Source organism: Cyanistes caeruleus, chromosome 10 (assembly GCF_971803275.1).
Source record: "Cyanistes caeruleus chromosome 10, bCyaCae1.hap1.1, whole genome shotgun sequence".
Taxonomy (NCBI): domain Eukaryota; kingdom Metazoa; phylum Chordata; class Aves; order Passeriformes; family Paridae; genus Cyanistes; species Cyanistes caeruleus.
The window spans coordinates 3148596-3164812 of NC_141710.1; the positions used below are offsets into that span (position 1 = coordinate 3148596).

At 45.6% G+C, this 16217-nt stretch overlaps 1 long non-coding RNA gene across 1 annotated transcript in view; it reads right to left on the reverse strand.

Moving 5' to 3' along the window:
- Positions 1-15517: 15517 nt before the first annotated feature.
- LOC147651191 (uncharacterized) overlaps positions 15518-16217 on the reverse strand; it is an 89454-nt gene continuing 88754 nt past the window's right edge. Inside the window, exon 15 of the long non-coding RNA XR_015274583.1 lies at positions 15518-15876. This is a non-coding gene — a long non-coding RNA (uncharacterized LOC147651191). The remainder of the gene's footprint in view (positions 15877-16217) is intronic.

A 16217-nucleotide genomic window follows, 5' to 3' on the forward strand; every position in this document is an offset into this window, starting at 1 on the left:
GGGAGCAGAGCAGGGATGTGGGTGATGCTCTCAGCTCTGACACTGGATGTCTCCTGCAGGAGGGGAGCAGGGCAGGGATGTGGGTGATGCTCTCAGCTCTGACACTGGATGTCTCCTGCAGGAGGGGAGCAGGGCAGGGCAGGGATGTGGGGGATGCTCTCAGCTCTGACACTGGATGTCTCCTGCAGGAGGGGACCAGGGCAGGGATGTGGGGGATGCTCTCAGCTCTGACACTGGATCTCTCCTGCAGGACAGGACCAGGGCAGGGATGTGGGGGATGCTCTCAGCTCTGACACTGGATGTCTCCTGCAGGAGGGGAGCAGGGCAGGGATGATGTGGGTGATGCTCTCAGCTCTGACACTGGATCTCTCCTGCAGGACAGGACCAGGGCAGGGATGTGGGTGATGCTCTCAGCTCTGACACGGGATCTCTCCTGCAGGAGGGGAGCAGGGCAGGGATGTGGGTGATGCTCTCAGCTCTGACACGGGATCTCTCCTGCAGGAGGGGACCAGGGCAGGGATGTGGGTGATGCTCTCAGCTCTGACACTGGATGTCTCCTGCAGGAGGGGACCAGGGCAGCCCTGAGCTGGGACACAGGAGGTGCTGCCCAGGCAGCAGCAGCAGCAGCAGCTGTGTTTAACCCAGCTGTGTTCAGCAGTGATGAACAGGGGGTGTGCGCTCCTGCATCACCTGGAAGGGGCTGCTGGAGAGGAACGAGAGCAAGAACAGTGACAGACACCAGACCCAAGTTTTCAAAGACGCTCTGTTCATTTTTTTTTGTAATTTCTTACGAGATACTTTGGCTCAAAGTGCCCGGGCAGCCACACGGCTGAAAACAGAAAGCCAAATGTGCTTTTTACAACTTTTTGGTCACACGCACACACACACACGAAGATTTCTAATGGATGAAATCATTCCCACGTCCAGCTGAGTGCATTTCTCACGTTCTCAGGGTGCATTCGTGACTCGCAGGAGAGGCTGATGATGAGCGGGTGACAGGAGGGGAGCTGGGCACGTCCCCGCACACCCGGCACACTCCAAGCTCACCCTCCCCTGCCAAGGAAGGTTTTCCCGTGATGTGAAGGGGAATCAGAAGGGGGCATCAGTGAAACGGCGAGAGATGGAGACAGCGGGAGGAGCGATGCTGAGCCCCAAGGTGCGAGCCTGAGCATCCCCGCTGCCCCCCGAGAAAAACAGGACAAAGCCCCCAGAAAATCAGAAGTACAGAGGTTTATCCCCTGAACAGGACAAGGATCTAGAAAAATCTGTTAGCATGCAGCAGAAGGAAATAATACGCTTGTGATGTTCAGAAAGATTTGGCGTGGCTGTATTTATGCATGTGTGAATGTAGCCAGTGATTTGGGGAAAAGGGTGTGTTATTTTCCTTGTCTAACCTTACACGCCAGGGAAAATAGGAATTAAAATTTCTAAAATTATAAAAAAGTTAAAAAAAGAAATTATTATTTCAAAATTTCGTCCTTCAAAGGTAAGCCAAGGAATTTGGGAAGTGTAAAGTACTGGAAGTGCTGGCCACGTCCTTGCCCTCGCTCTCCGGAGCCCCTCGCTTGGTGTCTGCTTTGGAATTTGGGTACATCACATCTGGGGTAAGGAAATCACTCTCCTCCAGCACCTGGCCTCTCCTCAAGCACTTCAGGTGCTTCCTTCAAATGAGCAAGTTCAGCAGGAGGCTGTGCAAGGTAAGTGTGAGCTGAGAGCTCCGAGTGACGGCCAGGCTGAGCTGCAGTGGCACCTCAGCAATGGCACCTGGCACTGGGGCAAACACAGTCCCCATCCCCTCCTCAGCCTTTGTCTCCTGAGTCCCACTCTGCCTCCTGCTTTCTGGCATGGGAAACGAGAGCCAGGGCAGTGCCCTGCAGGCACACATCCCCTGCTCAGCCTCAGGCTGCATCTCCTCACATCCCCCAGCTCCCACATGGGCACAATCCAGCCCTCAGCCCAGCCCAGGGTACCTGTGAGTCACCAGCAAACAGGAGAGATCTCCCTTTTTCTCTTTAGCCCTGCCTGTGCACAGCAATCCATTTACTAATTTACTAATGTGGTATTGCAGCAGAGCCGCTCATATCCCGAGAAGTGAAGCTTTTAAGAGGCTGGGTAATATTTCAGGCTATAAAGTCACAAGGGTTTTAATAAAAGGTGTGTGTCAGCCTCCCACAGCCTGAAAATCTACTCCTGATTCAAATGTCGCATTTTCCCTTTAAAGGAAAGAGGAAAAAAAATGTTTGCCCTTCACAATACTTAGATATTTTTCCTGATCTTTGTTGACCATTTTGTGAACTCAGAAGTCTGATGTCAGTTACTCTGTAGAAAGGATCCAGGCTGTTCTGCCATATCTGGAATGATTTTTAAACACTTCCCCCTCACAAACGAAATCCTTGGAGGGTAAGGGGGAAGGCAGACCAGAGGGTTTATATTGAGAAGAGAATATCTTACAAGAATTTAGTGCAGGAAAAAATAAGGAAAGTGTGGTGAAAAAAACCACAGGTTATACAAATCTGCGGTGGAGGTATTTTGATACTGTCATGGGATAAAATCAACAACTTTTTCCTGGATACAAAAGCTCAGGTCAGACATTTCAATCAATGGGCACATTTGTGTCCCAGCAAAAACTACTGGCAGACTGATACATCCTCATCTTTATGAATAATTATAATTAATGTCTCTGGTGGGGTTCCCACAGCTATTTGAAATTACCACTCCAACCCTTGCCAGTAGAAGTTTCACCTCAAAAGTTTTCCTTTGCTTTGAAATTCCAGACAGAGCATCTCAGGAAGAAAACAGAATAAAAACAAGCAAACAAATCTGCCCCTGATTGAATAACTCAGCAATAACAAATAACAGGGGAGAAAATTTACTGGAATGACTGAGGAAAAAATCATAAAGGATGCACAATCTGTAACTTCTGAACAGCATGGACACCAACAGAAGCATATAAAGCATATAAACCAAAGAGAAACAGGCTTGGGGAGATTTATTTTAAATTGAAAAATGTTGATTTTTCAGGTGCTTTCCCTGTGTCCTCTTTTCCAGCTCCCACTGCCAGCTCAGTGCAGCCACCACTGCAGGGATTGCCCCACAGCTCCAGCCTCACTAAGGAATAGCAGGCTGAACTCTACTCATTTTCTCTTTTTCTTTTTTGCCATTTCTGGTACTTCCATGTAAGTCTCCACTCTTGGAGCCACAGAAGACTGCAATTTCTATGTTGCAAGCAATCAATTATTTAACTTACAGGTGAAGTTCTTGGCTCCTGTTAGAAGATGAAAAAAGAAATGCAGTAAAGTATATTGCACTGAGATACATTTTAGGTGAATGTCATGATTTTGGGGACTTGTAAAAAACTGGTAATGACAGAATAGAAATGCAGATGTACAAGCCTACCACAATAAACACACCTGTCCTGGGAAGCAGAAGGAGAACAAACATGACAATTTCCACAGCACCTCTGGCCTACCAAACTTCTCTTTCAGATTTTAGAGAGGATTTGTAATCCTTCAGTGCTGTCAAGTAACCAGTTAGCAAAATTCAAATAACACCTGGGTGTTCCGTGCTGCCCACTGCAGCACAAAGAACTGAACCCCCAGTGGAGACAGAGTTGCACACTCATGATTTTAATCAAGTCATCTGAAATTTGTTAAAGACCTCAATAAAACCGAGCTCATCACTGACCCACAGGGGCCCTGGGTCACTGGAATCAGGCCATCCACCAGATGTCACATCTTGCAGAGCTTTGTCACATCCTTCCTCAGGACCCCTGTGAAATATTGTGATTTCTGAGAGGTTCCTCAGCGTGCAGAGGATGTCTGCCCCAGAAACAAACACACACTTCTGGCAGAAAACAAATGCCACAACTTTAGCAAAGGACTTGACTCCACTTACTGAATAATACTATTTATGTACTTGTGGAAGCACAGCTGAGTTGATATTTCTTTCCCTTAACAATGCAGATTTAGTCAGTACCACTTTTAACATGAAATCCTATCTAGTGAGTATTTTTTTAAAATACATGACACATTTTGTGCAACTTTTCAGCAGAATTGTTAAAGTATTAAAAGCTTTAAATTTACCGTGGGCTTCTGACAAAATTTATGTTTCCAGTTCACCCATTCAAATCAATAAAATTGTATTTTTACACAACTTTTAACATAAATACACAACTAAAAATAAATTTATAAAAATTTATAGAATAAAAAAAAGCACACACAGTCTTTAGTGAATTCAGAAGAGTATTTCAAATATAAATATGATCAAATACAAATATAGTATTAAAAATAAAATAAATATATATTATATTATATTACTTATAGTATATTATGTATCATATAATATAACATATTAATATATAATAAAAATAAAGTATTTCTCAAGGTAAAGAATAAGACCTTAAACAACAAATCTGGGGATAAATACACCAAAAGCATCAGTAAGAGAAATGCAAGTGCCTTATGCATTTTAGCCACGTGCAGAGCTGAATGTGGAGCGTCTGATCCCATTCCCCAGGGTGTGAGATCCCATTCCCCAGGGTGTGAGATCCCATTCCCCAGGGTGTGAGATCCCATTCCCCAGGGTGTGACCCCATTCCCCAGGGTGTGATCCCATTCCCCAGGGTGTGATATCCCATTCCCCAGGGTGTGATATCCCATTCCCCAGGGTGTGATATCCCATTCCCCAGGGTGTGAGATCCCATTCCCCAGGGTGTGTGAGATCCCATTCCCCAGGGTGTGATCCCATTCCCCAGGGTGTGACCCCATTCCCCAGGGTGTGATCCCATTCCCCAAGGTGTGATCCCATTCCCCAGGGTGTGAGATCCCATTCCCCAATGTGTGTGATCCCATTCCCCAGGGTGTGATCCCATTCCCCAGGGTGTGACCCCATTCCCCAGGGTGTGATATCCCATTCCCCAGGGTGTGATCCCATTCCCCAGGGTGTGATCCCATTCCCCAGGGTGTGTGAGATCCCATTCCCCAGGGTGTGATCCCATTCCCCAGGGTGTGAGATCCCATTCCCCAGGGTGTGAGATCCCATTCCCCAATGTGTGATATCCCATTCCCCAGTGTGTGAGATCCCATTCCCCAGGGTGTGACCCCATTCCCCAGGGTGTGACCCCATTCCCCAGGGTGTGATCCCATTCCCCAGGGTGTGATATCCCATTCCCCAGGGTGTGTGATCCCATTCCCCAGGGTGTGATCCCATTCCCCAGGGTGTGATCCCATTCCCCAGGGTGTTACCCCATTCCCCAGGGTGTGATCCCATTCCCCAGGGTGTGATATCCCATTCCCCAGGGTGTTACCCCATTCCCCAGGGTGTGACCCCATTCCCCAGGGTGTGTGATATCCCATTCCCCAGGGTGTGACCCCATCCCCCAAGGTGTGATCCCATTCCCCAGAGTGTGATATCCCATTCCCCAGGGTGTGTGATCCCATTCCCCAGGGTGTGAGATCCCATTCCCCAATGTGTGTGATCCCATTCCCCAGGGTGTGATCCCATTCCCCAGGGTGTGATCCCATTCCCCAGGGTGTGAGATCCCATTCCCCAGGGTGTGATATCCCATTCCCCAGGGTGTGATATCCCATTCCCCAGGGTGTGAGATCCCATTCCCCAGGGTGTGTGGCTGCAGACACTTTGCTGCAGTCAGTGCCAGAGTGAAGCACAGGGCAGGCAGCTGCAGGCAGTGCCCAGCTGCTGGCAGGGAGCCCAGGGATGTAATTCAGATTTTCACTGCCTGTAACCGAGCCTGGGCATGCCCTGCTCAGCCCCTGGCACTCACACAGGGGCTGAATTTCTTGGCATTCATCCTGGTGTCTTGAGGATTGAAAGGGATAAAGGCCTTGTATTGGCAGACCAAGGTAATGAAGTATTGGTAGTAAATGGTGTGAGACAAGGCATAGGTACATCAATCTGCATTGTGGTTTTTCTGTGCATTGCAGAGCAGGCTTCACTTGAGTTTAGCTTGTCATGAGGCTCCAAATGGCCCTGAGGGTCTGATGCAGCCTCTCAGCCCTGAGTTAACTCACAGTCATGGCCTTGAAAGCACTTCCATTACATTTCCTGCAAGAAAACTCAACTTATCCTTTAAAAGGACTGATAGCTTCAGGGTGCAGCTGGGAGGAAGGGGAGCTCCATGAGATGTGATCAGCTTGGGTAATCTCCACTGTCAGAGCAGGACACTGGGGCTGATGCTCTGGCCCACTGAACTGCCTTCTCTTTTTAGTTTAGGAATGATACAAGGACTAACTAGAACAGGAAACTTCTCCCTCCCAGCAGCTCATTAAATGATTTCCTGACAATCCTTAGAAAAAGCAGCTCATTGCTCAAAGCCTTAAGAAGTTGTGTGTGGCTCACACCCAGGCTGGGAACAACAGGAAGGGAAGGATAAGCAGAGCTAATTGGACTTTTTACACTTTCCAGGGTAGCCAGCATGTTGGAGATAAGCTTTCTCCACCAGCAATACCCCACCAGCCCCTTCCCCTCCTTCAGTTTGCTTTGTTACCGTGTCAGGTGTGGTCCTGGCCAGCACCCACGGGTGACTTCATGACCTTCTCTGCATACCAGCACTCAGGGAAGCCACATTTCAATCTGCCCACTCCACCATTCCCCAGGCACAATAGAAATAAGCCGTTTTTCCCAGTGGCCTCTTTCACATAATTAAAAGAGCAGACCAGATCACCTAGCATGGATTTCTCAAAAGACACACTTCTCAAAGTGATCCTTGTAAAACAATGTCCAGTGTTTATGTATTTCTGCTGAAACAAGTGCCACCAGCAGCTTGCTGAGAGCCCCACAGAGCAGCAGTTTGTGATCTAGAGCTCAGAGAAGCTGGAGATACACACCAGGGTGTGTCCTTCCAGCCTCAGGCACATCTGGTTCTGGAGCTGGCCCTAAATGATCCTACAATGAATTAAGGACAGTCCTTTGACCACAACTGCACAGCAAATATTCCTTTCTGTTTCCAGGTTCTGCTGCCAACATGCAAGCATTAAGAAGTGCATAAATCACATTAACACACATCTGATTTACTAATAAATCTGCATTAAAAAGAAACAACCCTCACTTCGATGGGATTCTAGGAATTACAACAAGTCAGTGAGCATCACTGTGACTGTGTCACTGCAGTGACTTTGGCCTTGAGTGACATTTCCAGACCCCCAAACATCCTTAGCACTGAGTCAGCCCCACTGGTGCTCATGCTCTGTGAAATGCCAAGTCGTGGCCAGGCTTCTACCTCCCACTCATCCTGCTGGAGCAGGATCCTGTCACCTGCACATTCAAACCACACCTCCCTCTTCCAGCTGTGTTTCTGATGTGTTTTTGGGAGAGCCATAGCCAGGATCTCTTAAATCTCATCCATGCACCATCTGAAGGGGAATTGCTGATAACTGCTCCAACAGGTTTCCCCTGTGCTTCTCACTGGAGAAGCTTTGGCAGCTCCATAAAGATCTGAATTTTCTAGACTTTCTAGCCTCAAAAAACACCCTGAATATATTTTAAAAAATAGGAAAATTTTACTGTTTTTATCTGTTGAGCTGGCCTCTTCCTTTTTCTTGTGGAGGAAACAAGGCCAACCTGGGCAGCAGAACTGAAGATCTGGTTGCAGCCCATCCTCTTTCTACCACTTTTACTTGCATTGAGCATTTATACTTTCTGTTCTGCACTGCCTTTAGAGAAAAAGTTGATGGTAGGTCCTAAAAACTTGTAATCTTGGAGGAGATGAAAACATTGCCATAATTTATGGCAAATAAAAAGATCTCAGTAGAATTTTAAAAACCTCACCATTACTTTAATGTGCAAAGTGTAAAAATAAAGATGAACACACTGATTTTTTTGTTCTTTTTTAACCTTTGGCACATCCCACTTCTATCTCTAGTTATTTTAAAGACATATTTGTTGTCCACCCTGAAGAAATACTCTGTGCAATGTGTGCAATTGGAAGAAGGAAAGGGAAACAAAAAGAAAAATGCACATTTTCCTATTAATAATCAAACATTTCAAGTGAAATGGTCCAATGGCTCTACTTCATCTAACAGTTAAAGATGTTTCATTCTGCATAAAAGACAGGCACTTTTTTTCTCTTTTTTTTGTCTCCTAAAATATGTTTCTAATTTAAGTCTGAAAAAAATATTTCCATTGTGCCATATATGCGGTAACTCAAAACCAAAATGAAAGGATTAAAATCAGGGCTGCACAGAATGGTTTAAATTAAATTCAGGTAGTGGTGAAGACTGCCGTATCTGGCGAGCTCCCCACTCCCTGAGCTTTCTGGCCAAGAGGCAAGATGAAGCATAACAACCCTTACCTGCCAAGTCTGCAGCAATTTGGAGGGTTTTATTCATCTCTTAAAATAAAATGTTCATGCTCTTGGAAGCCTGCCCAGCCCTACAGTAGATCTCACCTGTCTTTTCCTTCTCCTCACACCAATGCACCGTGGGACGCTTCAGTAAGGACTGAAAATATTTTCAACCTTTTTTTTTTTCCTTTTCCTGAACTCACGGTATTTAAACTTCTCTCCAGTCACACCTCAGTGGAAGACGTGACTGAATCCTGCAGCTATTTTGAAAATCTCAGCTAATGCTTTACAAACAGGTGATGAGGAGCTGGAATCTGAATGTCCTCTCCTGTCACTCTTTCACACTTATAAAGCCTTAGAAACCCCCAGACCAAAAATTAAATCTGATTAAATCTGCCCCCTCCCCATGTGGCTCTGCTTATGATAAATCAGTTTTCACTATTTATGGTCCATATTATTACTACAGCTAGAATGAAATGAGCCCCAAGGCTTCCCCAAATACAGTTATGTCCCTCCACAGATTACTCTTGGCTAAGCACAGAAAGGATAAGCAGGCCTCTGCCTTTCAGAAAAGGCAGCAAAGTGAAAGAATTAAAGTTTTCATAGGCTTTTTAGGAGATTACTCAAAACAGTAATATCAAATTATTTTTACAATCATTTGGGAAGGAATGAAAATATATAAATAACACACAGATCTCTGCGGAGCTTTCTCCCGGGCTTGTGTGAGGTTTAAAGACTTTCAGATGGCACCAGTAACAAAACAATTTACTGACAGCCTGGCCTGCTAAGGGCACAGTTCATCTGTGCAAACCATCTGCCTCCAGGGAATTCTTTATTCCAAACCAGGGAGTTCCCAAACTTTCTTCTGCTGCATGTTCAGCCATCAGTAGCAGCAAACACCTCCACTGGCAGCATCAATCCTGTTTGTTTGCCGGGCTCTGGGCCATTTTGCATTGGTTTTTGCCTCTCCCAGCAGCACATTCATCACATTGCCTTCTACAGCAATATCTAGGAATCATTATTTGCTGGAAAACCCAAAAATTTACAGCAACAGCTCACCAAGTCACAGACACGGCTGACTGGAGAAACTGCTACCAAACCCAGTGTTTTAACAGTGCTTTTCACCTCTTTTGAAAGGATTCTTTTAGGATATCTTGACTTGGACATTTTGACTACTTTGTCAAAAAACCAAGTTTCTCATCTCAATTTTTGGGACCTGGGGCATCGTAACACATCAAAACGGAAAGAATTCTTTTATTGCATCTCAGGATCATGAAATATCATATCAGGATGGTATCAGGATGATATCAGGAGCTTATGGAGAGCTGTGAGCTCTGCACACCTTGGGGGACACTGACAGCAAGCAATGGAACTGCTCCTCGTGCCGTGCATTCTGCAAACCAGAAATTACAGGGGGAAAAACTCACAGAGCCATTAGGGCTGGAAAAGACATTAAAGATCATTGAGGCAGTTTTGTTCTTCGTAATTTGTCAGGGAAAAAAAGAAAGGCATGACTAAGCAAGGTTGTAATAAAAGCTGTTTTTCTTAATAATTTCTTCTTTCTCGAGCCGCATTGCATGGAATGGGTTAGGAATTCCTGGAAAGGGACACACACCACTTGCCACTGAAAGGAAAGGAGACAAGGATGCCCCCAGGGAAAGGGGTGGTGCCCGACTCACCCTTTGCAGGCTGATGGGACCCAAAGTGTGCAGAGCTCCCTGCTGAGGTCCCACAGAGCCAGATCTGCCCCATCCACTCTGCAGAACTGAGGAGTTAACACAAAACTTGGCAGCTCTGACCAGGGCTGAGAGAGCAGGGAAAGAAAACTGCACTGTCAAACAGGAGGTAACTTTTCAGTTCTGCTTCAACTCGTGTCCCAAGTGCCTTATTTCATGATGATTTCAGCTGCCACATCAGTGACCTCTGCTCAGAGTGTGTTCCCAGTACTGGCACATGCAGAAAGCTTTCTTCTTAAATTACAGAGAGTTCAAATAAGTATAATCCTAAACGGGATCTCAGCTTCAGAACAGAACCAGAGTCACTCATGCCATTATCAGATCATCTTCTCAGACAACCCGAGGTCAGGCCAACCTAGGCAATTATTTATAGTCATTTGTGTGGAACTCATGGCATCCACGAGCCTCGTGAAAGCTCGTCGGGCTGCACAAATTCCAGAGGTCATTTCTGTTCTTTCTCATTACACCAGCTCTCAGCAGCGAGGGGATTAGAGAAACTCCTTCAATTCTAGATGGCAATATTTGGCTTATTAAGGAAAACCAGTGTACCAGAGCCTAAACTGGAGAGGAGATTGGGACCTTTGCCTGAACACTTCTGGCAAGGCTGACCCATGACATGGGACATTTCAGCAGTCAGGGAACCCCTCTGCATGGGCAGAGGCTGTGACAGAACATGTGGCACCCATGTGGCAGGGTACAAACCCCAGAGCCTGCCAGCTTGCCCACATCAATGTATTGGAAGGCCTTTACAACGACATGGACTTTAAATGTCATTAACAGCACAGCCAGGGCGCTGCTGGAGCAGCACCACACAGAGCTGGGCTCCTGCAGGAGCCAGGGACTGGGGCAGGGACACAGCCCCAGCTGGATGTGCCAGGATCTGGGGCAGGGACACAGCCCCAGCTGGATGTGCCAGGATCTGGGGCAGGGACACAGCCCCAGCTGGATGTGCCAGGACAGGGACACAGCCCCAGCTGGATGTGCCAGGACAGGGACACAGCCCCAGCTGGATGTGCCAGGACAGGGACACAGCCCCAGCTGGATGTGCCAGGACAGGGACACAGCCCCAGCTGGATGTGCCAGGACAGGGACACAGCCCCAGCTGGATGTGCCAGGACAGGGACACAGCCCCAGCTGGATGTGCCAGGATCTGGGGCAGGGACACAGCCCCAGCTGGATGTGCCAGGACAGGGACACAGCCCCAGCTGGATGTGCCAGGACAGGGACACAGCCCCAGCTGGATGTGCCAGGACAGGGACACAGCCCCAGCTGGATGTGCCAGGACAGGGACACAGCCCCAGCTGGATGTGCCAGGACAGGGACACAGCCCCAGCTGGATGTGCCAGGACAGGGACACAGCCCCAGCTGGATGTGCCAGGACAGGGACACAGCCCCAGCTGGATGTGCCTCTGGAAGCTCTGCTGAAAAGCTGGGATTTTGCACTGCTGTTCTCTCTCTCAGCTATTCTCCTTTGTTTTCCCAGACCTTGCTCTGGTTTGTGAGGAAACCCACAGAAATCAGATAAAGACCATCACAGTGCATTTGGGAAGTCTACAGACCCTACCTCCCATTTCCCAAAATACCACTAATTATTCTGAAACTAAGATACTAAAAGGCATCCATGGAAGCAAAAGATATCCTTCATATTAAACAGAGGTAAAAGTACTGCTGAACTCATTACAAAAAGGGAATTTAGGGAATTTAAGCAATCTCCCCTTTTACTAAGTGCTGTGAGCTGAATGAAGTGTTTTTACCCTGCTGGAAATTAAAAAAAATAATTAAAAATTTAAAAAATTAATTTAAAATTTGAAAATAAATTAAAGAATAAATTAAGAACCAAGTTGTATTACTACCTGAGAGCTGGCATCCTGTGTCTCAGCAAGGAGCCACAGCCCTTTGACTCAAAGCCATTTCAGCAGGAAAGCTGCAGTGCCTGAGCACCTGCTAAAGCACAGCAGCAGGGGAAAACAGCACACAGCACACAGGGAGATCCCACAGGAGCACAGGGAGCTCATCCTGCCCTGTCTCCAACACCCATTTTGGTTTGGAGCTCTCACAAGAAATACAAGTGCCACACTTTCCACAGCCCCTCACATAAATATGAATATTTACATCAAAATAATGGAAAGAAGAGTTCAGTTCTGTTTGGCAGCCACCTTTCTACTCCCCCTATGCAGTTGCTGGGAGCCATCCTTCGCTGCTGAATAGACCCCAGTTTTCTATTCTGCCATTTATCACTCACTTCCCTGAAAATCATTCCCTTTATTCATGTGTGTGTGTTCATTCTGTCTGGCTACTGCTCTTAATTATTACATTGGTGTTGTGTAAAAGCAAGAATAACCAGCATGACCTGTCCACTGTCCCCACCCCCAATCAGAATTTAATAATAATATTAACTTTTGTTTATTCAGCCAAGTCTCTGACAGTGGAGTTGCTGCTTTATCATTTTCATTTTGGAAAACCTCTTAGGAACCAACTGTTGCATTCCCTGCTCTAATATTGCTTTGCTTGAGCATTTACCAATATGCTAAATGAAAAATATGAAGTGGGACAGCATGCAAAGCCAGAACAACATGTTTACACTGGAATTTCTTACAGAGGGAAAGAAGGAGTAGCAAACCCTTCTGCCTGAGCTGGTTTATTATTGTTCTACCTTGCCTGTGCACTGTGTTGACAAGCAGAATGTATAAAGCTGTGATGGCTGTCATGGAGATACCATGGGCTGAAAACCATTTCCTAGTGCAGGAAGGGATTGATTTTCCCACAGTACAACATATTCACCTACTACTTAGAAATTCTTTTAAAAAAATTCATTAATTAATTAAAAAATCAGATATTCCCACCCATATATCTCTCTCTCAAATATTTCACTGGACCTGCAGAAATCTATTCGTGCCCAGGGAGCATTTTCTGTCTAACATTACCACTGATTTCAGCAGCATCATTTTCCCCATGGCAAGGCACACAATCTACAGCCCCCACCCTGATTTTCACCATCCTGCTGACAAGTTCCCCTTTATACCCTGTATTTATTGGTGTTTAAGCAGAAGTCTCATTTGCCCTACCATATCAAGGGGTTTGCTTCTCCAGGTGCTGTCAGCTCTGTTTCTGGAGCAGGACACGGTGGGGTTTTCCCTGCTCAGGGCAATGTTGGGGTTGGATTGCCACCACCTCCACGAGGGCTCCAGCAGCTGCCCTGCTGCACTCTGCACAGAAGGTGCTGCCTCACCAGCCTCAGGGGACACGTGGACCTCTCTCTGCTAGTGCCAGTGTGCCCTGGGATCCCTTCCCACTGAGCTCCACCCTGCAGGGAGCTGTCACTGCTCCTGGCTGAGCAGCTCACATCAGTTCAGGAGGTTTTAGTCTCTTCCAAGGGATGATCAGCACTTCAATAGGTAAGGATTGCAGCAGGAAACTGATATGGGGCTTCCAAATAGATCCATACAGGGCTGTAGATACTAATAAAAATTGTCACCCTCTCAGGTGATGGGTAAACAGGTGGTAAGAAATCAAATTGCAGACACAGGGAAAGAATTGATCTCTGAATGGATGCTGGTACCACTGAACACATCCACGTGCAGAGTTCCCTTCTCCACAACATGAGTGCACCAGCAGGTGCACTGGTATAGCACAATTGGGGTTTTTTTAGGGTCCCAAAAGAATGGTCACAGCTTCCCTTCTCTCTGTCTGGGACTGTGAATGCTTGAAGGTGACCTCCCAAATCCCACTATCACCCACAAGTCAGTCTCAGGAAAGAAGATGCTTGCTGGGATCTGTTCCTCACCCTAAGGAACAAAGGGGGTGGATGTCTGCAGTGAGGTGGAAAACTGATCCCTCCACACACGGCTTGGGTTTTGAAGCCAACTGGAGAGGGCAAGGCCACGTGGAAATGACCCATTTATAAAGAAACATGCAGCAGAGGATGCTCTGCCCAGGGCTGGAGCCAGGGAAAACAGAAGGTAAGGGATAATTAGAAATTTGTGATGCAGTTCAAGTTAATGTAGAGGCAGAGTTTCCCTTGGGCTCAGCACTGAGGGAAATGGGGAGAGAGGTGGATCCAGTGTCCCTTTTCCTGCCACACACACAATGTGCAGAGACTGCAGAGCTGCTGCCAGAGCAGCTCCACTGCCCTCAGTGGGTCAGGCTCGAGTTCAGAGCCCTTGCAGGAGGAACCTCTTTGAAGAATGCTAAAGCCATTGGGTATGTGCCTCTAAAGCCAGCTGTCTGCTATTAGGATTTCATTACTGCACACTGCTCATGATTTTGGCAAGGCTCTGTGACAATTAACATGAACTCTTCTGGGAGGGATGCAGCACATGACATCATGTAGTAAATTTTCTGATACTAGAACCTTTCATTTGTGCCCTACTGTACTTGTTAGGGTAACAAATTCAAAATGAAAAATGTAATTACCCAACAGAGCTTTCAATTGTATCGTATATTAACTTCTAATACTCTGAGTATTCATTCTCAAATCCAAATCTGGCACAAAACACTTTGGAAGATGAAACTTGACAGATCTAATCAGGCACTAATCCGATTCTTTGACAGACACTGATTTCATAATGGGAAATCTCAAGTAAGATAATAGCAACAGTTGAAGAACAATTACCCTTGTCTGACTTAGTGCTGGACTCTGAAAACTCACATGCTAACAAATGCTAAGCAAAATGCACAACCAAATAGAACTCTGGGAACAAGCAGCATTTTACAGATCAATATTTCTGGGAACAGCTTTCTGCAAATATTAATAACATTGGGAACCTGTGGTTCTCAAATCCTAATTTGTGCTCAAAGGCCCCCTCAGATAAAATGATTCTGAGTTTACAGGTAAGTAGTTTAGACAAAGATGAATAACTTCTTTTAAAGGAATAATCATCAGATATCTTCAAGGGCAGGATAGGATAGAGTCTGTAACTTGATCTATGAGGCAAAAGTGAACACATCGAGTATTTACAGATCTTTATGGCAAACTCCACCTTAATCCCCTCTCTGCTCTATTAGTGCAGTCAATTACTTGACAGGAAAAATAAACTGGTTTTCTGTATTTTTAGGCTAAGTCACCGGGTTTTAGGGCTTCATGTGCTAAGAATTATCATAGCAGAAGATCTAAACAACAACAAGCCAGGCCTCCCCACCACTCTGAATCCCACTGGCATTAATTACTCCTTCTTTTGTCATCTCTGCTTAACTGAGTGAACAAGCAAATTTGAGACCTATAGTCTTCTAACATTAAGGCATTTCCTATGACTCTGCTGAAATTTAATTTTACTTATTAATATACAATACAACATTGTCCTGAATGGGCAGCAATGAGAAAAATTGAAAGCATACTTTCTTTTTCTTTGGTAATTTATTCAACAGGGGACAAAGATTTTCTAAAGATGTTCAGCCCTGGATGTTGGTTCCTGAACAATTTCACCACTAGTTTGCAACAAAAGCAGAAAATAACTGGAATTTCCATGAAGACTGAGAGTGCATCTTGTTTCAACTGTTTCTGTATTCTGCCAATGTTATCTCTACCATCACAGAAAGATAAAAGCCAAAAAGACCCACACAACCTACATAAAATATTGAAAATAAAGCTGTAAAATAGATCAAGGTGACTGCAAGGTATCTCAACCACAGAATTGAAAATTCAGCATGTGGTGTAGAATTATAAAGAAGGAGGCCTCAGAATGCTCAGAGCATTGTATTTGTGGTATTACACTAAACCCACAAGATTTGACTAAATGATCTTCTGTATCTCTTGCATTTTCCCCCATAACCTCATGTTTTACTTTCCAGTCTTTTCTTCTGCTCTGGTTTGTTGGGTTTCCTAGGAGCACACACATCTTCCAGCTGCAAGGCAAGGATAAATGAGATCCATGTCAGTGCTTGTCTCCAGAGTTATCTTTTGATATTCTCCTCAAAGCACCCTCACCTTAAAGCCAAGGAGATGGCTGATTGCCTGGGATAATTTCTACAAATGGAAACAGTAAATAGCAATTCCAGTCCATAACTGGATCCACCTCTCCTGCATATCTTGCAATAGAACTCTTTTGTCTATAGCAGACTACACCTTGAAAAAACCCCTTTATCTATATCTACTCTTCTTGTAAAAACAACAGTTATAAATGTCTAATATTCAAAACCCTCTGTTCTGATTATTAAAAAACTTTTCCAAAAAAATTTTGCTTTCC